Genomic DNA, 27081 nt, shown 5'->3' with positions numbered 1-27081 from the left:
TCTCAGCGCTTTACATCAACTTATATATGGAGATCTCAATCTTTACTTTTTCCTTTATTCATATATCTAAGGCCTCACCAAGAAATCTGATATTTCTTTTGGGGGTGTTCTTCGCTTTCTCTGGGGAAGGTCAGAATCACCTCCTGGCCTTTTTCTAGAGATCGCAATCTCTCTTCGCAGATTCAGCTGGCTTAATATTAAACTCATGGCCTCGTGCCATTCTCCTAACCCACGGCCTCACGCCGTATTTAACAAATCGTGATATGTTTTAATTAATCAACTTGCGAAGGCGCTCCCTCAGAAGAGCTTCACCCAGCTCGCTGAAATGTGGTAACTTATAACGCGGAATGGAAATTCCTAGAGTGTTACACATCGCCAAAAGGGCGTAAAGCCAGACTGACAAAGGTGCTTGTTTTAAGGTTGCGTATATTTCCAGAATGTAAAAGGTAACTATAAGCCTTTGGTGATTGGGCAACCCCCCTTAGCGCTAAGGGTTCGCTTGATGATGAGCAGAAAAGAACCTTATCACTTTTTAGCTCTTCAGACTGCCACCAGACAAGAATCCTTTCTATAATTTAATAAGTAAGAGATAAAAATCTTACCTCTTTTTCTGTGTCTGGCCCGGATCCCTGCCTTGCAGCCAGTCTGGAGAGAGACACCTTTTCATCCCCCTTAAGTCCCCCTGAATCGGCTCATTGGCACGTCGGGTGTCACCATTTATATAGAGGAATTTAAGGGTGCCTAAACTCATAGAGTATATAAACAAAGGTTAAATAAGACTCGGAACTCCTTCTGCTCATAGTCAAAACGAGAAGAGATTTTAATGCACATCTGCGGAACTAAACATCACATACACATCGTTACAGTAGTCACAAAATCTCTTGACTTCTACTTCTGGTATCAGTTTTTTATAGGATCTGAGCTCTGCTGGTGTGTATTGGAAAGCCCCGACCAATGGCGTTGCTTTCCTCCATTTACGTAGTTCATTTGGCTCCGTCTTACACTGGATGTGTATTGGAAGTTCCTTGGAAACATTCAGACCTATTGACCTCCAACATCTGCTCCATTTCAAAGGTGCAAAACAAGTCAATTATTATTCTTATCTATCCAAACAGTTTATTCCTCAGACATTCTTTCCGTCTCACTTCGGCTTCGCACGCCAAGGAAAGCTGGGAGCCAGGTCAACTTGACTTTCTATGGCGCCAGATTTCCTCAGCGCAACTCCATATAGAGTATTTCCACTCTTACATAATCCCAATCCATTTGACACAATACATTTCTTCTAGGTTAAAACATATCTTAGTGCGAAACCGACCAACAAACATAATTTTTAACTATTAATATAATTATATTCCTCTACAGTAGTAGCATGGTTTATGCTCAAATTCTGTTAGGTGATCGGAATGGTGTTGCCCGGTTGGTCATTGCGCCTTAGAACCAGCGCTTTAGTATAAGCACTTTAGAACCCTTCATAGTGCCAGAACTACATTTTGATAGCCCCTTTTTACAGATGCACTTACTCAGGGCAGCCTTTAGGACTTTGATATATGTAATTTGGGATTTATGTTTTCTTTTTTTGTCGTCTGTGTTACTTAACATTATTTTCTATTTTGTGTTTCTACTAATTTATGTTGTAGTGGTTTGTTTTGTTTAAATCTCAGTTTCCTCCTAGCTTTTGTTCTAGGTTGGTGTGCTTTATTGGGTTTTTAAAATACAAGAATAAAGTATATTTTTAATATTGTAAATAAATAAAATATATTTTGTGCACAACTTCTGTTTTGTCATTTGAAGCCAGACCTACCTGGGTACTTTTAATAGGGAGACTCTTGGCTATCTAACATAATTTTAGAAATCTACCAGTTGGCAATAAGGCCATGTCATATCCTCCCATAATATTCTGCAGGCGTCCCTGCTTTAGGGCTCAATTTTAGGACTACTTTTTAAAGTCTTCATATCAATATCATTAATGATTATATCACGACTGGAAATGATCATTTTTATGCTGAGTATAGAGAGATATTGCTCAACATCTATATCTCTCTCAAGTCTTACATTAAAATGTGATTCTTTTTTTCAGAATCCAGTCCTCTTTGTCATATGATAGCTAAAAGAGTCTTAATGCCATGTTTATGTCTTTGCTTGATAACAGTTCTGTAATTAATATCCACACTTCATTACAAAGCCTTGAAATGTTGGACAAAGTTTACCATGCAGGTTTGAGATAATCTCAAGTCTAAGCGGGCTAACTCACCACTTAACTGTGTTTAATTTGTCTGATGGTCTGACTTGTCCTCTCAGACTGAAGTGCTGGTGAATTTTAATCTATAAAAGCATTATAGACCATATCGTCAAACTTACAGGATGGGATACAATATCCCATGTGTTCATGGGATATTGTTCTGGGAAAGAAAGATAAATGTGCTGCTCCTCATTGCTAGAGTCAATTCCGAAAAAATCTAAAGACTGAGGAGACAGTTAAGTTGACCAGTTTTAAAGGCCTCTTGACAAACAAGGGGATAAAAACCTCTGGCTGTAGACATTCTATATGATTTGTTTTATTAGAGTCAGATGTTGAATTTCAATGTGTACATGTTGAAAGTGCCGTGTTTTCTTTTATTGTGCTCTGCTATTCGGCCCAGGACAGTCTTGGAAAAGGGATTTTTAATCTCAATAAGATTTTTAAAAAATTCTAGCCGAATAAAAGTTAAAAGCATGCATCTACCCTTTTGGCCTCGCTCTCAGCCTCTGGGAGCCTTAAAGAACCTGTTGTGAACTTCCTGAATAAATTAAGACAAAATATACACACAAATAATCAGGAGACTGACCATTCAGTTTCCCAGTGACAACAAAACTTTAGCAGATTCTTAGGAGAACTCTTCTGTCTTGATGTGGCTGATGAACTCTGAAACCTTTAGATCAGGGGTGTCAAACTCCAGTCCTCAAGGGTAGCGGTACTGCAACTTTTAGATGTGCCTCTGCTGCACCACACCTGAATAGAATAATTAGGTCATTAAGGCTCTGGAGAACTGATCTACACAAGGAGGAGGTAATTAAGCCATTTCATTCCAGTGTTTTGTACCTGTGGCACATCTAAAAACTGCAGGACAGGGACAGCGGCCCTTGAGGACTGGAGTTCGACACTTGTGATTTAGATGCTCACACACTTGAGGAGAAACTATGTTTTCAAAATTTTTAGATAAGAAAGAAAGATTAGATATGTCTGCAATTTTCTCATGGTTTCTTAAGTGGAGGGTAATCGCAGTTACCTTCAAAGCCTGAGGTACTGATTCATTTACAAAGGATTGATTAGTCATGTCTAAACTGCGGACAGTGATCAAAAGGAATCCTGGAAACAGTTGCATCTTTAATTTGCTCTCTTTGCACCAGCTTTTTTTTCTCACATTAAATGTCCTTATAACATTATGATGCAACTTCCCCAAAACTGAAAATATCCAGAGAGTAGAGCTGAAAACCTCACCTGTAAATTTACAGTTAGCTTCTTTTTCACTCTGGGAGAAAAATCAGAAATAATCAAGGTGCCTGAATGAATAAAACAATCTAACAAACTGTGACCCCTTTGTGACCCCAGAACTCAAGCTCCAGGTGCAGTGATTATGTCTTTGTTTTAAGATGCATGGCTTGTCAGTGGATGATATCAGTGACTGGGAGATATTGCACATTCCCGGTGCGCTACAACGTCAGCTGTCAGAAACCCAAGAGGAGGCTGTCACCACCTTTGTACTTTGTGCACACACACACTTCACACATCACATTTTCTCTCGTTTTTAAACTCTGCAATGCAAATGCAAAAGAAACACTTAAAAGTTATCTTGTGAGAGGAACTTTTTCAAAAATGGCTTCATCGTTGTCCAACGGTGTTTGATGTCAGCACACAGAAAGGTCCAGAAAAGAGCCTAAATCCTGTCAGTTAAAGTAATCTATTACTCTTCAATGAGGCACAGTGATGATATCCAAAGATCTGACTCACTGATTCCCCCTCCCTAACCCAACACTATCCATTACTATATTTATGGCTTCATCTTCAATAGCTCCTATATTAAAGTATTATTAAATGCTAATTCATGGCTGATAAGTGCAGTCCTTATCCACCTTAATGCCTATAATTGACAGCAGTGAATTTCACCCAGCCTTCATCAATCTCAGCCTTTTATCAGTTTTTCAAAATGAATTAAAATCAGTGCTTCGCTCAAAGAGGATTTACAGCAACCTGCTCAGAATATTCCTGCCTTATGGGTCTTTAATCGTCAGTCCGGAATGCCAAATAATAATTAATCCTTAAGAAATGAAGCTCTGTGGTGTTGGCTGGAATTAAGATCCTAACAAAAAGTCAACGCACAGGATCAGCGAGCGGGTGAGACGAAGTCTCAGCTGCTCTAACGCCTCACTACCCTGAAAATGAACGTTAAAATTATGTTCCACAGGATCAAAGACACATGAACTGAGATAGACAACCATAATAACCAGATAAAAATATATTCAAATCCAGATAATCTGATTCAATATAATACTTGTCACATTCGGACTGTGGATGAGCTATATCTTGCAGAATTTAAGGAAAGAGTTATTTCACATTATAACCACAAATTTCAATGCGTATTATTTGATTTTTGCTCCCTAATAGACAAAGTGGAGCAAAGTGGAAATTCATACACCAATTTTGATAAATAATCTGAAAAGTGTAGTGTATTGAACTTAGGTCCCATGTTTAGGGACAGCTCAGGTGGACAGCAATGTTATCTTAAGTTTCCAGCAGGGAAATACTCTTTCTATTTTCAGATAGACAGAGAATTTGTTGGCAAAATTATCAAAACTTTGAACCCGTTATGTAACCCTGATACTTCCTCCCTGATCTTTCTGTGGTGTTCTTTGGTCTTCATGATGCTGTTTGTGGCATGATTCCAGCCCTTCAGCTCTGCCTTGGCTGTGCTGATTGCTCATTGCCCTCACCTGCACTGAGCTGGGCCCTACTTAAACAGCTGCTCGTTACCAGCTCAGTGCGAGATCGTCTGTTGCCACTGTCACAGCTTTCAAGCCTTGTTGTCCCATGTTCCTAAGAGAGTTCTGGTTTCTGATCCTGCCTGTTTTTGACCACAGAGTTTTGCCTAATCCTTCTGCTGTTGAAAGTCCTGTTGCTGAACCCTGCCTGTCTCTGACCCTGCCTCCTGGATTCTGGATTTTCCTTGCCTGAGACCCTCCCGTGCATGACCCCGGACCGTTTCAAGACTCAGCTTCTGGATGGTGGATTTTGTCCCTGTCGTCTGTTTGTCCCCTGAGACCCCCACAGATCTCCCCTTGTCCATTCACCCTCCCCTCCCCCGGCTGGACTCCTGACCCCTGTGGATTCCTCGTCCCTGACCCACTAGTGTGACCACACTCTTCTACACCATTCACTTTAGTAATAAAACTTTTTGGTTAACCATCCTCTTGTTGTGGCTGCGTTTTGGGTTCTGGCTGATTCTGCTTTTACCATTACAGTTTGTTCTCTAATGTTCTTCAACAAACCTCTGAGTTCAGAGACAGAACATCTGAATTTATTATTCCCTATTAAGGAAGAATATTTTATAAACTAGAAAATTTCGGAAGAAATTTAGCCGGGGCCTGCCAAGGCGTGCCCGTCGGTTTGGGCCCGGCGTTGTCACGCTACAAATTGGCATCGATGCTAAAGAACGCTGCAACGTAATCAATAGCATGCTGAGAATCACAAGAACGTTAAGTAAGGTGGACGTGCACCATTCAGTATGATTTAAAATGTTGTCAAGGCTTTTATTTTGGAATTTTTGTTAAACTTCATTTCAAAGGGCCAACCTAATCCCATGAATAACAGTCATTGGATAAAATCAGTTATATAATGCTCAAAACACAAGTAGTTGATGTAAAAATATTAAAGGCTTTTATTTTGGAATTTTTGTTAAACTTCATTTCAAAGGGCCAAACTAATCCCATGTGTAATAGTCATTGGGTTAAATCAGTTATATAATGCTGAAAACGCAAGTAGTTGATGTAAAAATATTCAAGGCTTTTATTTTGGAATTTTTGTTAAACTTCATTTTAAAGTTCCAAACTAATCCCATGTGTAACAGTTACTGAGTTAAATCAGTTATATACAGCCCATAGCAGCAAGTAGTTCTAAAGGCCAGTTCAGTCCTGATCTGTTTCAACTGAGCGGTCCACTATAGTTAGAACTACAGTGATGCGTATTTGTAGTCCTAATCAGCAGCCAATAGCCTCTTGAGTTCCGTTGCTATGTTAAATAAGTTTCTCACCAAGGTGTGAACGGTTAGTGACAGAGCCTGAGACAGCCTAGAAAATCCTGTCGCATGACTTTGCTCTGAAGCACCGTGACAGAAAACCGTACGGTCTAGATAAATTTCGAAAACATTTTACCGGAGCAGACATGTGTATCAATGTGAGGACCGATTTTGATACCAATCGTGCGATATTTGTGGGCGTGATGGCGATTTCAAAATTATTTTGGGCTCAAAAAATCTCTTCATTTCTCACTCTAGCCGAGATCTAAAGGCCCTGGCTCTCACTCTAATTTTCGGAAAAATGAGAAACTTTGGGTCGCTTAGAGACAAATTGTGGACAAACCGTAACTGGTATCGACGAGCCGTCTTCACTTTCGAAAAGATCACAGACGTATCTACAAAATGAAATTTGAATGGCATTTCTACGTGAATTCGTGACGACACAGAAAATCCTCAAAAATAGGGTATTTCTAGGATTTTTCCCATTGACTTATAATGGGGTTTTTTTCGTAGTTTTTTGCGAATTATGTCGCCACGTTAAGCCCAAATCCCACCAAAAGTAATAGCTCCAATGGCGTGAATTTTCTGCACGTTTTGATACCTCATTTGTAGGTGTGCACGCAGCGGTATGAGCCGCATTAACGGTTACGGATGAAAAATAAAGAATTGGGAGAATAGCAATAGGTTCCTGCCATTGCTTTGCATGGCAGGCCCCAATTAACTTTGGAAAAAAAGTTTGGCTCTCTCTTCCTCTGAATCCCAAGTCCTCTCAGCGGGCGACGTGCGGACACAAAGAAAACAACAATGCGTGTTGACGTCACAGAATTACAGAGTTTAATCCCATACAAAGCAACGTATGAATTAACAACAAAACTGCAGAGGAACAGAGATATACATTCATTACCTGAGACAGGAAAAAATAGAGAAAGAAAAGGCAAAGACGCGTCTTTGGAGAGAGCTGATGCAAAATAGTGGCAGCTATCTGAATTGTTACTCCTGTGCACGAATTCTTATACTGAAGGTGTGTCTTTCCTTTTTAATATATTCAATTAAGGCGTACCTCTGGTTGACCGACTGGAAGCTACCTTGGACACTCAGAGAAACTTAGAACTCCCCCTAATTTACGCCAAAGATCAAAGGCCATTTGCTCTCTGGTTCGACAAAAGAGCAAACAGCTGCATCCTGGCCTCCTGGGTTCTACGGTCATTTGGGTAAAGAAAAACATAAGATAAGATTTCACAGATACCTGTGGAATCCGGAGTCTCTCCCGTTATCTCTCCTTACATAAATTCTCAGGACAAACTTAAATCCAGTAATTTGGTTCAAGGAAAGGTTATCTTTCACAAAACCCAGTTTTGCTCCTCTGCACCCAGCACCTCAAAAGATTGAGTCTTGCCAAAAATAACACATAAAATCAACAGAACAAAATGAGGTATAATTCCTGAGCAATTTTCTAATACTAAACAAAACATTTTCATTCAAACAATTTCCATTTGATTCTGATATTGTCACAGATAGTACAATTTTCAAATACATTCATCATTTACTAGATTAGTAGTTCTAAAATTAGATAATACAATCTTCGTTAAAAACATGCTATTAGTACTTAGAAAAATGTCTTAGAAATTAAATGTTAGTGGTTTCAACATTCTATGTTGTATTCAGTTTTACACCATCCCAGATGTTGGTTCTGGAAGACTTTTGATCTTCTGTGAACCAAACAGACTTCTCTCCTCCAGGCTCAAGTAATAATGCCCTGCAGGAGATGCTAATTTTATGGCCTCCTGTCCTCTGATAACACAGCAGGAGCCTCATTGAGAGATCCCCTTTGATCTGCATTTGGTTCCTCTAGTTTGAATACTTACCCATCTGGTTTAGTTTTAAATCCTTAACACAAACCTGTTCAAAATTAAGAAATTTGTTCAAAATAAGAATGTTCAATATACCTTTTACACATTCCGTAAGATTAACTGTATTAAGCACTAAAAATAATCATTTTTCCTCAACATCCCTCAGGATGTTGCAATGCTTTTTGTAATTCTTGCACACAATCACACCAATCCAAAATAAAAGATCTTGCTGTACCTTTTTCAAACAAATGAGGTAAATGTTATGTTTTAAGCTTCATTTTTGCCATAACAGAAAAGTTGAAATTGCTGCACAGAACCTTCCCTAAAAAGACAGGATTTTAAACATCGTTAATATTTAAAGTTATTTAAACGTGTTTACCTGCTTGGACCCTTGACAAAAATAAAATCATATCCTTAGTTGTCAAAGTGCAAAAAATAATTACATATTGGTCAAATGTATTTCAAATTAACATGTATTACACAGTAAATGTTTTCTGCCAAAGAAAGAAATTCAAATGTTTCCATTTAGCATCACAAATGCTTTTAACTTGCAAGTTTGTCTTTCAAGAGATGTTGTGAAACAGACATCTCTTAGAAGGGGGGCTCCCAGCCGGAGATAATGGGACTTAAAGCTCCGTCTCACAGGAGAGGTCCGCCAGAGGTTCACAGCAGACCCTCACAAGATGTTTGGGCCTGCCAGGTCTGACCGGCATCCTCCTCCACCACCGGAGTCAACTCACCACCAGGTAGTGGTCAGTGGACAGATCCGCACTTCTCTTCACCCGAGTGTCCAAGATATACGGCCGCAGATCGGACGAAATAATGACAAAGTCGATCATCAAACTGCGGCCTAGGGTGTGCTGGTGCCAAGTGCACATATGGACACCCTTATGCCTGAACATGGTGTTGGTTATGGACAATCCATGATGAGCACAGAAGTCCAACAACAGTACACCACTCGAGTTCAGATTGGGGGGGGCGTTCCTCCCAACCACGCCCCTCCAGGTCTCACTGTCATTACTCACGTGAGCGCTGAAGTCCCCCAGCAGAACAAGGGAGTCCCCACCTCTCTTTGGAGTTTTTTTTTCCCACCTTTGGAGTCCTTTAAGGACTCCAAGAAGGGTGGGTAATCTGAACTGTCGTTCGGCCTGTAAGCACAAACAACAGTCAGGACCCGTGCCCCACCTGTAGGCGGAGGAACGGCTACCCTCTTGTTCACTGGGGTAAACCCCAACGTACAGGCGCCAAGATGGGGAGCAACAAGTATGCCCACTCCTGCCTGACGCCTCTCACAGTGGGCAACTCCAGAGTGGAAGTATGTCCATCCCCTCTCATGGAGACTGGTTCCATGCGTCAAGGTGAGACAGACTATTTCAAGCCAGAACCTCTCAACCTCACACTCTAGCTCTGGCTCCTTCTCCACCAGAAAGGTGACATTCCACGTCCCAAGAGCCAGCTTCTGCAACCGAGGATCGGACCGCCAGGGTCCCCTCCTTTGGCCGCCACCCATCTCACATTGCACCTGACCCCTTTGGCCCCTCTCATAAGTTTATCTATCTATCTAAGACTATATATGTTTCATTAATATAATTCATTAATATAAATTATTCATATATACATTACTACACATGACTATATACAGTATGTTTCATTAAGGTGTGTTGGTCCAGGGACACATCTAAGAGTTGCATGTCACCGGCCCTCGAGGTCCAGGATTGCCCACCTCTGATGTAGAGACTTACATTTTTGTAAAGGTGTGGCAGAGATTAGGCCAGTGACACTGAACCAAACATATATTTTTTTATTCATATTTTTATTGATATTTTTGCATATAGAACAAATGTGTTTACATATCTGTGTGTAAAAATGTTGAGCATAAACAAATTGTATACATCATTAACTTCAAGAAGCACATTTTCACATGCAGAACACCTCCAAAAGTAAAATGTAGTGAAGAAAATTGAAGCAATAAACTCAGTAAATGGTTGCCACTTAGTGTAAATTTGTTTAAGTTTCCAGTTTTTGTATGTCTAGTTTTCTCTACTTTTAGAAAAGACATGTCTTCATTTATCCACTTTGTACTGGATGGAGCTATAGTTGATTTCCAGTTACAGATAAGATGGCGTCTAGAGATTACAGAGGTAAAAGCTATTACTTCCAACTCACTTGTAGAATATTGGCTACATTCCTCCGGAAGACCAAACATACCAATGTGAGCTGAAGTGTCAATAGTTCTTGAGAGTACAACGGATATGGTGTGAAAGTACATTTGCCAAACACTTGTGAGGCCTGACGGGAGAAAAATGTGTGCAAGATTGCGGGGCGAGCTTCCACATCAGTCGCAAACATCTCAACAATCATCCTCAATTCACCCCAACTTAGTAGGCAAACATGTGCAGACAGAAGGATATCTAAGAACAGGGCAGGTATACCTACATGAACTCAGAATCAGCAGGAAAACTTAGGTGAATGTAAACGCTATGTGTTCATATTAGAACTGGGCCAGTCCAAGCCTTTTGGGATTTAAACTGATTTTCATCAGCCATCGCTTAACTCTTGAATGCAGAACAATATTTAAATTAAACCTTCCATCCATCCATTTTCTAACACCTTTGTCCCTAGTGGGGTCGGCAGGGCTGCTGGTGCCTATCTCCAGCTAACGTTCCGGGCGAGAGGCGGTGTACACCCTGGACAGGTCACCAGTCAGCAAATGAAGCAGCATGGTTCATTGGCTCGTGAGTTGAACAATTGAATGGAAAACCTCAGTGCTTCATGAAACTTAATTTCGCCATCACTAGTACAAATATAGCAATGATGTGTAATTTGTGACCCCAAATGCAGTGGGCAGAGGCCTCGGGTAGCTTTTGGTGTTTAATAGTGATGGGTCCGACAACACTAATTTGTTGGCACATGCGTCTAGCTCAGGGGTCGGCAACCTTTTCTATTCAAAGAGCCATTTGGGACCGCCTCCCAATAAAAAGAAAGCACTTGGAGCCACAACCCATTTTGACGTCATATATATAAAACCTATATGCTATGTACAAAAATCGATACTATGTAGCGTTTATGAAATCAACGAACTGCTGCAGAGAACACAAAATTTTATTTCTGCATGTAACAAAACGCATTTTACACTTTGTTGATGCTCAATTTCAAACAAAATACCCTCTGTCTATTTGGGTCTTTGTATTTAAGAAATAAAAATCGAAACTTACCCAACCTGCACTGAAGGCAAAATAGAAACAGAATGCAGTCACCTGTCCTCCTCTTATTCAGGAGATAAAAATCAAAACTTATCCAAATATTATCCACCGGCACTGAACGAACCAAGCAAACCAACAAATGCGCAGTCTGCTTCTGTGTCCCATCGCGTGTGTGCGGTCACCTGTCCTTCTGAATTAAAAAAAAAGACTATTTCACTTAACAATATATAGTTATGTATTTATATTTGTAGATAATCTCCTCTGTAAATGGCTTACCATGCTTGATTATTTCCTGAGTAGCCACGAAACTGGCACATGTAGTGGAGTTTGCGGTTTTAATCCACATCTTGAAGTGACTCCTGCTCGCTTCAGTCAAACGCATCAGCTCCGAAACGGCCTCTCCCTCGGGATATTTTTTAGCAAAGACAGAGTGTTTGCTCTTGAAATGTCTTTCAACATTTGACTTCTTGTTGTTTGCCAGTCTTTCGCCACATATTAAGCAGACTGGTGAACCAGTTTCATCAGCGGTGAAAGCAAAATGATCTGTCCACGTAGCATTAAATGCAGTGTTGTATAGTAACGAAGTAAAAATACTTCACTACTTTACTTAAGTATATTTTGGAGTACTTCATACTTTTCTCGAGTATGAAAATTTTTGATGACTTTCACTTTTACTTCACTATATTTCCGAACTTAATTGCGTACTTTTACTCCGATACATTTTCAATGTGTGGTTTAGTTACTCGTTACAAAAAAGCGAGAGAGAGAAACGCAAGTGTTTTGATCCCACCTGCTGATTAGCAAGTAGCAAGTAGGCTACCGAACAAAGTCCGTAGCCTACTTGCCTGGGCTGGTTCATCACCTCCAATAGGATACACCTGTTTCGCTTCTCCCATTAAACACAAAGCAAGTCTCGCAATCAGCAGCAGCCACATGGAGGAGGAGATGGAGACCACAACGACTGCAACTACGTCGGACACGGCTCCAGGGGAACCACCAGCTGGTGATGAGAGCCCATGGCCTTATTTAAACACAATATACTCTTTCGTGGGTGTTAAAGATTCGTCGTACCGCATGCAGTGTATGTTATTCCTGCCCGAAGATGTGGAAATTCTATCTTACAAAAACTCCCCGTCCAACTTGAAGAAACACATCGAGGTAACGTCTTATGAAATGGTTATAATCCTCCTGTTTCAGTAACTATAGCTTGGTCACTAGGCACTACTGTATTGTGAAACGTTGACCATAAATGAACTTTGTTTGGCATTGTTTCGGTTCCACATGTGGTGTATTTAGCTTAGGCTTAATGTTGACTGTAGCAGGCTACCTAGACTCCTCTGTTCAAGGGGGGACAGAAGCCATAGCGATAGCAATTTAGACTAAATTTAACGAATATAGGAAAGGCATGCAAGTTCAAAACCAGGTTTACAGATGCCAATAAGCTGCATTTCCCTCCCAATTCTTTTTTTCTTTTGCATAATGACCAGTTGTGTGCACCACCTACTGACTGTAGCATTGACTGATTCACTGATTTGTGAAGTAGAGTAATCGTAACAGCTCTTTTTCTTCATGTTGGCCGCATTTTCTGTACTATTTATTTTTCTCATTTTCAGCACTGACCTTACTTGAAGGGAAAACTTAAGGCTTACAAACACTTTGTATTTTCTGTCCTGGAGGGTATACTAAGAAGCTGGTTCAGTTGTAAAGCAGGTTAAGTTAACCTTGTGCTATAGGTAAAGCACCTAATTTTCTTAACTAAATGATGCCTGCAGGTATATCTATTAGCAGGTTTAATTTTGCCTGCACTTGGTTGGGTACATTATTTTAAGTGTATTTGACAAGTTTACCAAAATATAAAAAATGTCATTCAAACTGCATTTGCTTTGTTTTACTTTTTACGTGTACTTTTCATTACATTACTTGAGTACATCCATTTTTACAGTAATTTCCATACTTAAGTACAAGAAGTTTCAGATACTTTAAGACTTTAACTCAAGTAACATTTCAGTCAGTGACTTGGACTGTTATCAAAGTCATATTTTGGAGAGGTACTTATACTTTTACTTGACTCTGAGATTTCAGTACTTTATACAACACTGATTAAATGTTCTGCCATCTTCAGAATGTTTCCTTTTCTTGGATTTATTCATGATGTATCTTCCAGGCAAGGATCAAAAAGTCAATAAATCAGTGCGCTAAAAAAACGCGGTCTGCCAGACATGTGGGGTTCCCCAGGAATGCTTATCGCACATCGGCGGACATGACGTATATTTTGGGTGCTAAAAATGTTCAAAACTTTTGTTTTAATGTTACAAGTTTACCATAATCTTCAGATTTAGAAATTTATTTTAAAATGATTTTAATTTCTAATTTTTTAATGATTTAATTTTAATAAGATATTCTATTTCCCAAAGTCACTGGGAGCCACAACAGAAGGATGAAAGAGCCACACGTGGCTCCGGAGCCATTGGTTGCCGACCCCTGGTCTAGCTCATCGAGTGAAATCTCGTGTAGGTGGGCGTATTGCTACAAGAAAGTCATGTCACCAATACAGAAACTCTTTCGAACAGACACTGATGCACCAAACTGTGTTTTATAAATCTGTCAACGGGATGTATCTGCCAAAAGAACCTCTGATCTTTTGAGGTTCCAAATGGATGTATCTTACAAGACCAACCAAAAGATAATCAATCCACCTCTTCCGCCTTTCCTTACAATTTCTTTGCACTCCAGCCTCATCTGTGCCATGTGCGCAGGTGGTTTTTTCCTTTTGGAGAAGTTGTATCTAAAAAGTGTAAGAGACTCAATTTCAAAATGTTGGAAAAGCATATTTTTTTTAAATACAAATTTTTAAAAAGGACAAAGATGAAAAGAATTCCCAGTCCACATGAACCTTCATTTACAACACGTTCACTTAGATTTTTACTTTATGATACATGTTCACAAATGTATGTTCATATCAAAGGTATGTTATATTTAAATTAAGATATGAAATAATACAATATCAAATACAATAACTTAAATTATACTATTGTATATACTATGTCATCAAATCACTGTCAGTTGAAAGTGTCAACTAGATTATCTGTAAGGACTTTTCAGGTCCAGCAGGTGTCAGTATTTAGTGACCCAGTATCAATACAGTTTGGCAATGTCTCAAAATGCTTCATGAATACTGGGAGAGTGAATACTTGAAGAATGGGTGTGGACTGGCTAACTAATTGAAGGATTGAGGGGAGAGCGCAGAAGGCAGGCTGAACAGAGAGACAGAGAGAGAGAAAGAGGCACAGGGGCCTCTTGGGGGCGAGTACACAGGGAAAAACAAACCTAACGCTAAAGAATGACTAGACATAAGGAACATAAAACTTGAGTAACTTTAAATAACTAGACACAAAAACAAACATAATAAACTTGAATCACTAAGAAACAACTAAGTTAAAGTAAAACAGAGACATTGCTGATCTAATCAAAGCAAGGGACTAAGGAATACAATAATAATTAAACTACAAAACTACTATATATCAAACCCCAAAGCAACTACAAACATCCCACAATCCTAACACTTTCCAATGGTATATAATATTCAAAATGTGTTTTAGGGTGAAAATGACAGAAAATAATCACTGTTATAATAAGTCATAAATGGTATTTCACATTTTGTCTGGGATTGAATTACCAGAAACAACCTTTATGTATCATTGTTTGTTCAGAATATATACTGTTACCAGATTTACCAGCTTGTCAAAACAATGCCACTTACTGCTTTTAACACAGAAAGGCAATTAATATTATGCAAAGTTAGGGCCATTTTAATTTTCAGTGGACTTTCAGCTGTGAACACTGGCTCAAAGTGAAGACAAATAAGGTGCAGTGTCAAGGCCAGAACCACCAGACTGAAACTGCTGTTGTTGTTTTTATTTGACGTACAGTTCACATTTTCTCATTCCTATCCACAAGCAAAAGCTCAAAATTTGAAAACTAAATTTTTGATGCTGCATTGAGAAAATATCCTTATATCAAGCCACCAACTTTTCTCTTAAACCAAAGCACTGATTAAGGTGCAAGCTATATCATATCATCATTAGAGTGAATTTCTTGCTTAGATATATTAAAACGTAGATATTAGGTTAAGACACTCACTAAGTAAACTTATGATTACCCATTATAAAATTCAGTGAGAGATTTTTAATTTGTTTCACTTTCATGCTCTGAGGTTACATCAGGAGCATGTAATTTATCCTAATTATACACACAAACGTTCTGTAGTCTGACAAGGCTGGTATTTTTAACACTCCTAAATAGAAACATAGTTGTATAAAGTTGCTTACAAACTCATCTCTCAAGGTGAGCTAACTCTAAGGTTGTCATGGTTTTGAGTAAATGTGTACTTTTGACCCACATGCAGAACAATCTCAGACGCCAGATGGAAAAAGTAAATAAAGTTCATTGAACAAAATTAATAATGAAATGTGCATTTTTTTCCAGATTCTAGAGAAGGGATCAGACAGGAATACTGAAACAGAGTTTCCGCAGAGCCGATGTGGAGCCAGAGAAGAGGAACATTGCCAGCCATAGGGATTGAACCAGATCTTTACACAGAGACTTGAAGGCACAAGGCGGAACCAGGGTGGCAAACGGAGTAAATCCAGGAACCCACAGGGAGCCTGGAAAGAAACCACAAGAGGCAAGCTTTTGGTCATCCAAACAAAACTCTTTCAGCCAGAAGAGGACACGCTGGTGGCTTGAAGTACCATAACAGGCAAATACTCAGGTGCCAGGGAACAGGCCACTGGCTCCTCCTGCTTGCGCCACCCACGAAAGCAGGGCCAGCCCGCCTGGCCCTACTCCAAAGAAGGAACCTAAAAAGCTGGGTCAGCCTCGTAAAATAGCCGGTGGAAAAACTCGCAAAGTAAGTCAAGTAGAGCCAAGCCGAGCCAGTGGAAAAGGGGCATAAGTTGTTTCTCCACCTTTAACATCATTATACACAAGCTTGATTGACAGCACTAAGACTCTCCTCCAGGCTTTGATTGGTTGTTTCCGATGAAGAGGTGTGTTACAGGTTCATGCCTTTCTTCTACACTTTGCACCTTTCCAACCAGAAAAAAGCAATTCCTGCTTTTCTTTGTGGTTTTCTTGAAGCTATCATGTCATCTTTTTCTACTTTATTGGAACAAAACACCCACATTCACATCTAACACACATAGCAGGCAAGAGATTTTTCTCTTCCAGAAGACCTGCTGGTAGTTCAGCCATGTTAAATCTACATTATAAGTCAGATGTTGGTTTGAAGGACCTCAATATTCTTCAGAGGTCATGTTCAAATAGAAGAGAAGAGAAGAGAATATATACTGCTCAAAAAAATAAAGGGAACACTTTAAGTGTTAAACACCTGTTTAAGTGTTCCCTTTATTTTTTTGAGCAGTGTACTTTATTGATCCCCCAAGAGAAATTGCTTATTTGTTGAAGCTACTCCATCTTGGGTAATAAATACAAAGTTTGTGAAACACATAAGAGCGATAAGCTCAAAATGACTAGCTATAATCAAATAAATAAATAACAAGCAATCACATGCAATATATTAATCAATAAATAACCTATAAATGAGTGCAGAGAAAATTTGAATCAATTAGCACAGACTTGGGCATTGTAAAGTCTGATGGCAACAGACAGAAACGACTTTCTGTGGTGCACTTTGGCAAAATGAGTCTCTGGCTGAAGGTGCTCCTCTATAGGGCCAGCACGTCATGGAGTGGATGAGACTCATTGTCCAAGATGTCCTGCATCTTGGACAGGATCCTTCTTTCTGATACCACTGTCAGAGAGTCCAGCTCCTCTCTAACAATGTTACTGACCTTCCGGATCAGTTTGTTCAGTCTGTTGGTGTCCTTCACCTTCAGCCTGCTGCCCCAGCGCACCACAGTATACAGGATGGTACTTTCAACCACAGTCATAAAACATCCTGAGCAAAGTCCTGGAGATGTTGAATGACCTCAGCCGCCTCAAAAAGTAGAGGCGACTTTGGCCCACAGCATCAGTGTTCTTGACCCAGTCCAGTTTATTGTCAATGTGGACACCCAGATATTTATAGTTCTCCACAATGTCCACACTGACCACCTGGATGGTAACAGGGGTCACCGGTGTCCTGATCCTCCTGCTCAGATCCACCACCAGTTCCTTGGTCTTTGTCACATTGAGCTGCAGGTGGTTCAGTTCACACCAAGTGACAAAGTTGTCCACAGCAGCCATATACTCAGTCTAATCACCCTCACCTATACAACCAACCACAGCTGAGTCATCTGAGAACTTCGGGAGATGACAGGTCTCAATTCAATAGCTGAAGTCGGATGTATAGAATGTGAAGAGAGAGGACAGTCCTTTGTGGAGCTCCTGTGTTGCTGACAACTCCGTCTGACATACAGTGTCACAGGTGAACGAACTATGGTCTGCCAGTTAGATAGTCCACAATCCAGGACACAAGGGAGGGATCCATCTGCATCGCTGTTAGTTTTTCACCCAGTAGAGCCGGATGGATGGTGTTGAATGCACTCGAGATGTCAAAAAACATAATTCTCACAGTGCTTGCCGGCTGGTCCAGGTGAGAGTATGTGCAGTTCAGCAGGAAGATGATGGCATCCTCAACTCCAAGCTTGGGCTGGTAGGCAAACTGCGAGAGGTCCAAGTGTGGTTGGACCTGAGTCTGGAGCTGCTCCAGGACGAGTCTCAACAGAGACTTCATGATGTGGGAGATCAGCGCCACAGGCCTGTAGTCCTTGGAGTCACAGGGATGCTGCGTCTTTGGTACCAGAACAATGCAGGATGCTTTCCACATCACAGGGACCCTCTGTTGGCACAGACTCATGTTGAAGACATGCTGGAGTGGTAAAATAAAATAATCAAAAAAATATTTTAAATATTTTAAAAGTAAAATGACGAGAGGAGTAACCGCAACAGGCTGCATACACGTTAGCGCATGCACACTTTGATTATCATACATTGTAATTGTATTTCCCTGATTTTGCCTGCCAGGAGCAGTTGTGGAACTGGAAGGTGAACTTCTTCAGTCCTGGCAGCTTGGCAAGAATAAACACTGCATAAAAATAGAAGCAGCCATTTACAGACTCAGTGAACGTCAGTCATTCCCGTCACAGGTGCAAGATGTTTATTGGCAGTCAGGTTAAGTCAAACTGTGGGCCACCTCCACTATAAAACATTTTAGCCACATTTAGTTGTGTCTACTACTGCATCTTCTGTTCTTTAAATCAAATAAATTTAGCAAGTTTTAGATTTTGGACCTAAAAGTGTGAGTTTGTGAAAGATAAATTCACAGTAGTAGGTTGTGTTAACTTTTTATAAATTTTGCCAAACCTCCAACAGTTGAATAAACTGGAGTTGTTAGGTTAGCACTCAAAAAAACTGAAAGAAGAAAAAGACTGCAACTTAGACTTAGACTGACTTTATTGTCATTTTGCATGCACAGGGTGTATACAGAACGAAATTTTGTTGCATACGGCTCAGGACAATGTTTTGAGGTTTCAATGTTGTGAGGTTACTCCAGAATAAAATAAAATACAATATAAAATATAAATATAAATATGAATATAAAATATAAAGTGCAGGACTGACAGTAAAATGGAAGTTACTTAGCTCTGTACATGTGCAAGGTAGGAAGTGGAGACCAGTTTTTGAGTGCAGTCCAGTTAAGAGTTCAGCAGTCTGATGGCAAGTGGGAAAAAGCTGTTTCGGAACCTGGTGGACCTGCACCGGATGCTGCGGAACCTCTTTCCAGAGGGCAGCAGGGAGAACAGTCCATGGTGGGGGTGTGAGGGGTCACTGATGATGTTTCGGCCTCGGGACACGCAGCGCTGGGATGAAATGTCCTGAATGGAGGGAAGGGGGGCCCCGATGATCCTCTCTGCTGTCCGCACCACTCTCCTCACGTTCTTCCAGTCGGAGGCGCTGCAGCCTCCACACCACACAGAGAGGCAGCTGGTCAGAATGCTCTCTATGGTGCTTCTGTAGAACGTCTTGAGGATGGGCGGGGGCAGGTGTGCTCTTCTCATCCTCCGCAGGAAATACAAGCGTTTCTGTGCCCCGTTGACCAGAGACGTGGTGTTCCCAGTCCAGGTGAGGTCGTTTGTGATGTGCACCCCCAGGAATTTGGTGCTGCTGACCACCTCTACAGCCGAGCTGTTGATGAGCAGTGGAGCGTGGCTGGGCCGGTTCTTCCTGAAGTCGACGATCATCTCCTTCGTCTTGTCAACATTCAGGATCAGGCTGTTGTCTCTGCACCAGTCCACCAGCTGCTCCACCTCCTCTCTGTAGTCCAGGTCGTTGTAGTCTCTGATGAGGCCCACCACCGTTGTGTCGTCCGCGAACTTCACGATGTGATTGGTGGCGAACCTGGGGGCACAGTCGTGTGTCATCAGAGTGAACAGCAGAGGGCTCAGGACGCAGCCCTGAGGGGAGCCTGTGCTAAGGGTGATGACATCGGAGGTGTGTTGCAACTATTTCCCAGTGTGCTTAACGGCATGTTTTTGTATCATGTGTTGCACCGTGAGTGAGATGGAAGTGTGTTACATTGATGTGACTCATGTGTGTGGTACTAAGGCAAATGCTTATTTTAATGCAACTGAGAATTTGCAAAGCTTAATGATAATGGACAGTTCACATTAAATGTTTATGAGCAGAGTTCGTTGTTCAGAAATTTTGTTCATACAATTTAAAATAAGAATTTAAATTATTATAAATTTAAATAAGTGCTTATTTTAACTTGAAAAGTTGGGTAAAATAATTAAGAAATGTGTGCTCTTGAATAGATAAGGGCAGTTTTTCTTGCATACTGTGAAATAATTAGTTAATTTAACTTGCGGAATTAAAGTTAAAAATAACAATTTAAGATTTAAAAAATATATATTTTTAGACACTTGTTTCATGTTAAATCGACTTCATGAACTTTGATTTCTGAGTTAAAATCAAAATCATTTTCAAGGGAGCAGGTTCAAGTTAAACCACTTTCAAATGTTTTACAGTGTGTGGTATAATGAAGTGAGCAGGCGGTCAGGGAAGAAGTGAAACTGATTATCATTCACTTCTTCCCTCTGAACCCATCCAAGCACTGAACAGATTAAATCTGTGGATGTGCCATAACTTCCTCCAGCTAAACAGAAACAAAACTGAAGTTAGTCTCTTTGGATCTAAATAGGAATGAATCAGAGTCAATGAAGAGCTTCAGTTATTACAACTAAAAATCAGCAATCAGGCCCGAAACCCGGGAATAGTGACGGACTTTGTCTTTGTAACTAAAGACACTTACAAAGTTCACCTTCTATCACCTAAAGAACATTTCCAGGATTAAAGGACTAATGTCCTGGCAAGATCTAGAGCAGGGGTCTCAAACTCGCGGCCCGCGGGCCAACTGCGGCCCTCAGGACGATAGTTTGTGGCCCCCGCCTTAATATGAAAGTTTAATGTTAGTGCGGCCCGCGAGTTTGATATAATTGGCACTTTTCAGTGTTGTGTGCGGAGCTGAACGAACTTACCAATCACGGTGGAGTATATTGCTCTCAGGGGCGGGACATTGGCCGGGCCTTTTTGCATTTTCTATTTGTCATTATTTGCATGCGGTACATGCGCAATTTCCGCGCCCGCTCCCGCTTCACGTGCTTCAGCATCCAGTCTAGACCCGGAAGTTGCTGATCAGTGTAACGTAATTAAGGTTAGGCGCTGTAACGCTTGGGTTGTGTTTAAGGGAGGAGAGGAGGCGGCAGATTCGTCAGGACGGTCAAAAACTCACAACCACACTGGTACTGGGAATTCCACAGTGTTGTCCTTTAATAAATACGCTCTTCACCAACCTTACAAAGCCCGGTTGAACGGCTGCTATATTATCAGACATGAAAATTGAGCAGCGTCCAAACAACCCGTAACATTACTAAAAAGTTAGGGAGCTAACATGTCCATCTAGCACGTTTCTCCCACGCTCTCTACAGAGAAGCCGTGGCGCATACTTCTGACATCATTAGCAATACTAGAGTATCTTAAAGAGACACTACACAATTACGGCTGTTACAGCGCCTGACTACAGCCAAATATGGTAATAGGCAATCAGAAAGGTTCGGCTGAGGAGACCGTGTGTGTGAATGCGGCCCAGCCTCACCCAGACTCTACCTCCAGCGGCCCCCGGGTAAATTGAGTTTGAGACCCCTGATCTAGAGAAACTCATCCTTGAATTTAAGATAAAATAATTGAAGAGAAGATAATTTATTACTCTCCCATGGCAGAAATTTGTATAGAAAGCAGGGGCAAAAACTGCAAATACAATGAGAACAGCACATCCAAAAACGACAGTAGCCATAAACAAATACATAAAAGCAAAAAATACAAAAAGGAAAATGTCAGTTCAGCATATAGTTTTAATGATCTTGCTTGCCATCTTCACCTGACTTTGAATTTCGGTTTTTAATTTAACATTAAGATTTCCCAACCATCCAATAATGTCACATATCAGAATAGACTCAATTGTTGCCGTATAAAAGTTCAGATACTGTTGCATTGATTACTGCAACAGTATGTTCACAGCTCTACCTAAAATATTAATAAAACAACTACAACTGATACAGAACCCTGCTGCTCACTTTCTGTCATATATCTGACTGTTAGAAAGTACCTGGAGAGAACATTAAAACGCCATGCAGAAAGATCCCAGGCCAGGATTCTGAACCAGGATGGTAATCTAGTAAGGTAACAGTGCTACTAACTGTTCCACCATGAAGCCTCATGAAACCAAATGCACATTCAATTAGTTACAATACAGTAGGATTGTATTGGACTGTAACCAATACAATCCTACCAATACAATCAAGTTCAGGTTATAAGGCCATCTGGCATGGAGTTAACGCCTGCATGCTCTACTGACTACAAAAACCCTTACTTTTATAGGGCCGGCTGCATTTAATGTTAATCAGTTACTTAAGAACCTGAGAGTGGCAAGGCTTACGTTAGTTTTTCACCACAGATTTCAATTTTGTTCTTTTAGTTGTTTAATAAAGACACTGTAGAATCTGCAGAATGTTTTTTGTTTTGTTTATAGAATATCTGAACCTGTTAAGAAGAGCAAGTCATTTGTAAAATGTCCCTATTCTTAAAACCATAGACTTTGAAAATAGTATAGTTTTTTCTTTTACTGTAACTGAGTCTTGTTTTATAGCATAAGCAACTCAATTTTATTGTATAAACTTATATTCTGCTCTTGCAAACTGGTTTTTGTTTTTATTCTGAGGGAGTACGACCTTGGGATACTTCTAACTTGAAATCCTCTGCTCCACACTACATCCAGTCCCAAGCTAGTGCAGATTTACATGAATGAAGAATGTCTTCCTTTACATCCTCTCTCCTCCAGGCGGCGCTGTGCAATGCCAGAGCCTTCTTCTGGTAGCAATTATACCACTGTTATGTCAAGTACAAAATGTAAGGTGTTCTTCTTTGGTGATAATTAATGTTTAATCAGCACTTCTCTATCTGAAGGTTGCTCTCTGGAGGGGGAAGTTGCTGTAACTGAACACACAACAGTTCCAGGCACAAAGATCTCTATGACCTTTTGTCTTAGGCACAGTCTTCATTAGTGATTACTGACAATATTGTAGGAGGATGGTCATGCTTCAAATACACTCATGCATTACAGAAGAACTAACTTCACATGTCTGCCATCATGAGCTGTGCAGGAAACTATGTCACAACTTGTCAAGGTGTAAGTAAGAATTCCTCTCTAATTAGACTGCCCTGCTGTTAAAATAAACTGCTTACACTGCTCTGATTTATCGAACAAACAGAAAGCATACTCAAACTAGAGACCTCGTGATTTTATTCATTTTACTTTTTGTTTTGTTCATTTGCTAATGGTGTGAGCTAGTAAATGGTTGCTAGCTTAGTGGAAACCAGTATTAAAAAAGGACTTATGTTGGAAAAATTTGTTGTAAAGAGCTGAAATAGCTGAAAAGTTAGTGGGTACATAAACTGCATTAGCAATTTCGCTCAAACTCATTTCTGTTTGCATAAAATTTTGAATAAACATGTTTTCACATATCAACCAGACTGTCCACCAGACTCTCCATTTTTCTGTCAGCTATTTCTTGTTTGGGATTCCCCTTAGTACTTACGTCACTGTGCTTTCTGATTGGAACAGGTTATCAATTTGGTTAACAATTTGGGGAAGCTTGACAGAAGGCATGCTAGACCCTGGATGTGAACTGGGGCCCCTGGTCTTTAACTATGTCCAGCGCAATGCCATTGTTCGTTATTACGCAATAGTTAGCCCCGCCCAATCCTCACAACTCCTCAGGGCTGACTACTGACCAGTTCTCTGTCTAACAGGTCCGGAATATCTCTAAGACCTGGGTCTTACCCTAAAGGAGGTCTATGAGAGATACTCTTTTTAAACTGGTGGCGAGTGAGGCTCGCTCTAACTACCTTCAATCCAGAAGTTACGACCCTCTACAGTTAAGAAACAGTCAGCTGAGTAGCCCTCACAGCTGCGTAGCTCCAATAACCACTCCTGTTAACGGTAGCCCTCTCTCTAAAATAACCTGCACTTGGAAACGGCTAGATTAGATTTAGTGACTTAGATTCAAGTCCCAGGGTTGTTATTTTTATACTCACTAAAGGAAAGTCCGAAGCCACCACATTACTAGAACCATGTACACTAATTTTACTTTAACTGGAGAAACTAAAATAACCAATGACTCAATTAATTTCAATGTCCACCAACCTCTACAGAATTTTAAAAGATATATTTATTAAGCACGCTTTAGCAGGGATAAGTGACATACAAATTAATTATTAGAGATTACAGTACTAATTTAGAATAATAAAATCAACATAAACCAACCATATTATTCTAACTCCTTTCCCTGGCCTGTGTCACTAATTAACTGAGTGAGGCTTATGGGGAGCAGTTCAACTCATACCCAGATGGCAGTTGATCTCGGCAACAGAAATCTTCAGTTCCTTGGTCAGAGTCTTTGTCCTTGTGTGGCAAAATCCTCTTTAGAATAGAAGCAAAGCAGAATGGGTCATTATCCTTTGAATGCCCAATTCTTTATCCCTCCGGGACCTTTGTCTTTCCTCCAAGTCTGTTGCAGTGAGTTTGAGATCGTTGGGTTGAGGCAGAGTCGGCGGTAGAATCAGGAGCCAGGGCTGGGGGCTGAAGGATCTTGTCCCTTTTTGGCGGCGCGAAGTCTCAACTTCCCCGTAGCTCCAAAGTGCGGTCCTCTGCTGATCTTTTCTCTGCGTCCTCTTGTTGACTCGTCTTCAGCGCCGCGGACTAAGAACAGTTTGTTCCTCTTTCTGCCGTCTTTTATACTATCTCAGCCCATGGTTGTGTATGGGGAGATGGTGTATGTGACTTCTTGAACGTTCGACGAGTCTATGGAAAGTCCCAACCTTCCCCAACCGTCAGCCCTTGCGTAACTTACAGCGTTAAACATCATGTGAACTTCGTCTTTTTGCTAGCATCTGGCGTCTTTCGCAATTTGTACTCCTTGACACTCCCCTGCTCCCCAGAGAAAAAGGCAAGTCTGAACATGTCCAGACTTGCCCCAGAGCTGTGTTCAAAATAAGGATCTGAGACCAAGATGGTCACGAGGCAAGTAAGGGAGTGAGGCAGGGTGTTGACCATATGTGGGAATGGCTGGGACTTTCCGATGAGATAGTTGCATGCCTGAGAAGTCACGTACGCCTTATGGAGGCGTGGGCTGACAGGGTACATAAGGTCAAGAAAACCAAGAATAGGAGTTCTTAGTCAGCGGTGCTGAAGACGAGTCAACAAGAGGATGCAGACAGAAGACCAGCAGAGGAGCGCACCCTGGAGCCACGGGGATGTTGAGCCCTCGACCCTCAGCCCTGGTTCCTGATTTGACTGCTTTACTCTGCCTCAACCCAAGGATCTCAAAGTTGCAGCAACAGACTTTGAGAAAAGACAAAGGTCACTGAGTGATGAAGATCTGATGTGTTCGAAGGATAACAGCCAGTTCTACTTTGCTTCTATTCCAAAGAGGATTTTGCCGTATAAAGACAAAGACTCTGACCAAGGACATTGGAACCTTCCGTTGCTGAGATCATTTTCCACCCGGGTATGATTTGAACTGCCTCCCAAAGCCTCTTTTAGTAAATCAAGTGACACAGGTTAGGGAAAGAAGTTAGGGAATTGTTTAGGTGATTGTATTCAAATTGATTTTTACTTTTATTTTGTAATCATTGATAATTAATCTGTCTGTCATTTACCCCTGCTAAATGCTTGCTTAATAAAGATACATCAAAATTAGATTGAAAATTGTGGACATTGAAATTAATTGAGTCATTTGTCATTTTATGGTTCTTCTAGTTAATGTGAAATCCATGTGCATGGTGGTGCAATGTGGTGGCTTCAGAATTTCCTTTAATGTTGATAAAATAATGACCTTGGGGTTCATGCCGAGCCACTAAAAATCGACTAGTCTGTAACAAGCGCACGTTGTATTTAGAGGGGGAGCTACCGTTAACAGGAGTGGTTATTGAGGTTATGCAACTGTGAGGGCTACTCAGCTGATTGCTTCTTAACTGGAAAAGGCCATAACTCTTGGATTGTAGGTAGTTAAAGGCTAGTTGAGTCTCCTTCGACACCAGCTTAGATAGATCATCTCTACCAGACTTGCTTCAGGGTAATACTCGAAGGCTTAGAGATTTTTCGGACCCGTTGGACAGAATAGTTGGTCAATAGTCAGTCCTTGGATGTAGTGAGCTTGAGGGCTGGCTATTGCGTAACGACACCCTTTATGACAATCTTAGAACATTCAGCATTCTAAGATTGTCCCTTGCGTTAACTGTAACCGATCATCCTGCCATGGTGTGTTAAGATTGATCTTGTCCAGTCGGTAGAACATCGGGTCCACCTAGATTGAGCCGGATGTCAGAGATATGTGGAATACTAATTAACCGATGAAGGTTAAAAAACAGAAAACAATCTAAACACAGTGAAACACATGTTAATGACCAAAAAACAGAATAACTCACCTCCATATCATAGTGCAACAAACAAAGCTGCTGCTCTCCGTGCACTCTTTTATACAACGTTTTATTGCTTAATATAATCTCATATACTATTGCTATTCCTTCCATGTCACCAGCCGTGCTTGTTTACTCTAAATTCACGTTATAGTGGATTTTTATGGGATTTTCTGTATGGAATCTGAATGTTGGTAAGTGAAATCAGGTTGCGTGTGGTGTGTTGCTCCTGCTGTGTGGCTGGACACCACACACGGTGCGATTAGCTCATGTGTGGTGTCTGTAAGGTTTTTAAAGTCCGGCAACAATTCTAAAATTGTGCCATGTGAGAAATTGCAAAAATATTTCCCAAAATAAGTCAAACTACACTGTGTCCAAAAAAAGCTATTTTTCCTCCAAAAAGTCAGGAATGAAAGTATGAAAAACAGAAAAAAAACTCAATGAAAAACTCAATGTGCTTCCACCCTAACAACACAACACTTAGGGTGGAAGCACATCATAAGTGGGTGGTAGCACGCTTCCACCCTGAATTTTAGTATTCTAGAATTTCTTTCCCTGTGGTTTTTGTTTCCTTTTGTCAAAAGAAAACAAAACATAACACATGACTGTAGTTTTCACTGCTAAAAGGGCAATATGTTAACATCAAACCCTGCTCTTAGTGATTTTCTATTACTTCTGACAGTGTATCCATTTTATTTTATTTGGCACACTGCAGACTTTAAT

At 40.6% G+C, this 27081-nt stretch overlaps 2 long non-coding RNA genes across 2 annotated transcripts; one reads left to right on the top strand and one right to left on the bottom strand.

The window, feature by feature from the left end:
- Window positions 1-9769: 9769 nt before the first annotated feature.
- On the bottom strand, window positions 9770-24008 carry LOC116733749 (uncharacterized). Its single transcript, XR_004342105.1, has 3 exons — window positions 23998-24008; window positions 22219-22220; window positions 9770-9856 (listed from the first exon to the last, which is right to left on the bottom strand). It is a non-coding gene; the product is annotated as an uncharacterized LOC116733749 (long non-coding RNA).
- Window positions 10049-25687, top strand: LOC116733748 (uncharacterized). The gene is made up of 4 exons (XR_004342104.1): window positions 10049-10059; window positions 17688-17693; window positions 19425-19428; window positions 25203-25687. It is a non-coding gene; the product is annotated as an uncharacterized LOC116733748 (long non-coding RNA).
- The last annotated feature ends 1394 nt before the right edge of the window (window positions 25688-27081 follow it).

This window comes from Xiphophorus hellerii, chromosome 15 (assembly GCF_003331165.1).
Source record: "Xiphophorus hellerii strain 12219 chromosome 15, Xiphophorus_hellerii-4.1, whole genome shotgun sequence".
NCBI classification, from domain to species: Eukaryota; Metazoa; Chordata; class Actinopteri; order Cyprinodontiformes; family Poeciliidae; genus Xiphophorus; species Xiphophorus hellerii.
Note: the sequence above shows the minus strand (reverse complement) of the source record. Positions and strands in the feature narration are given on the sequence as shown.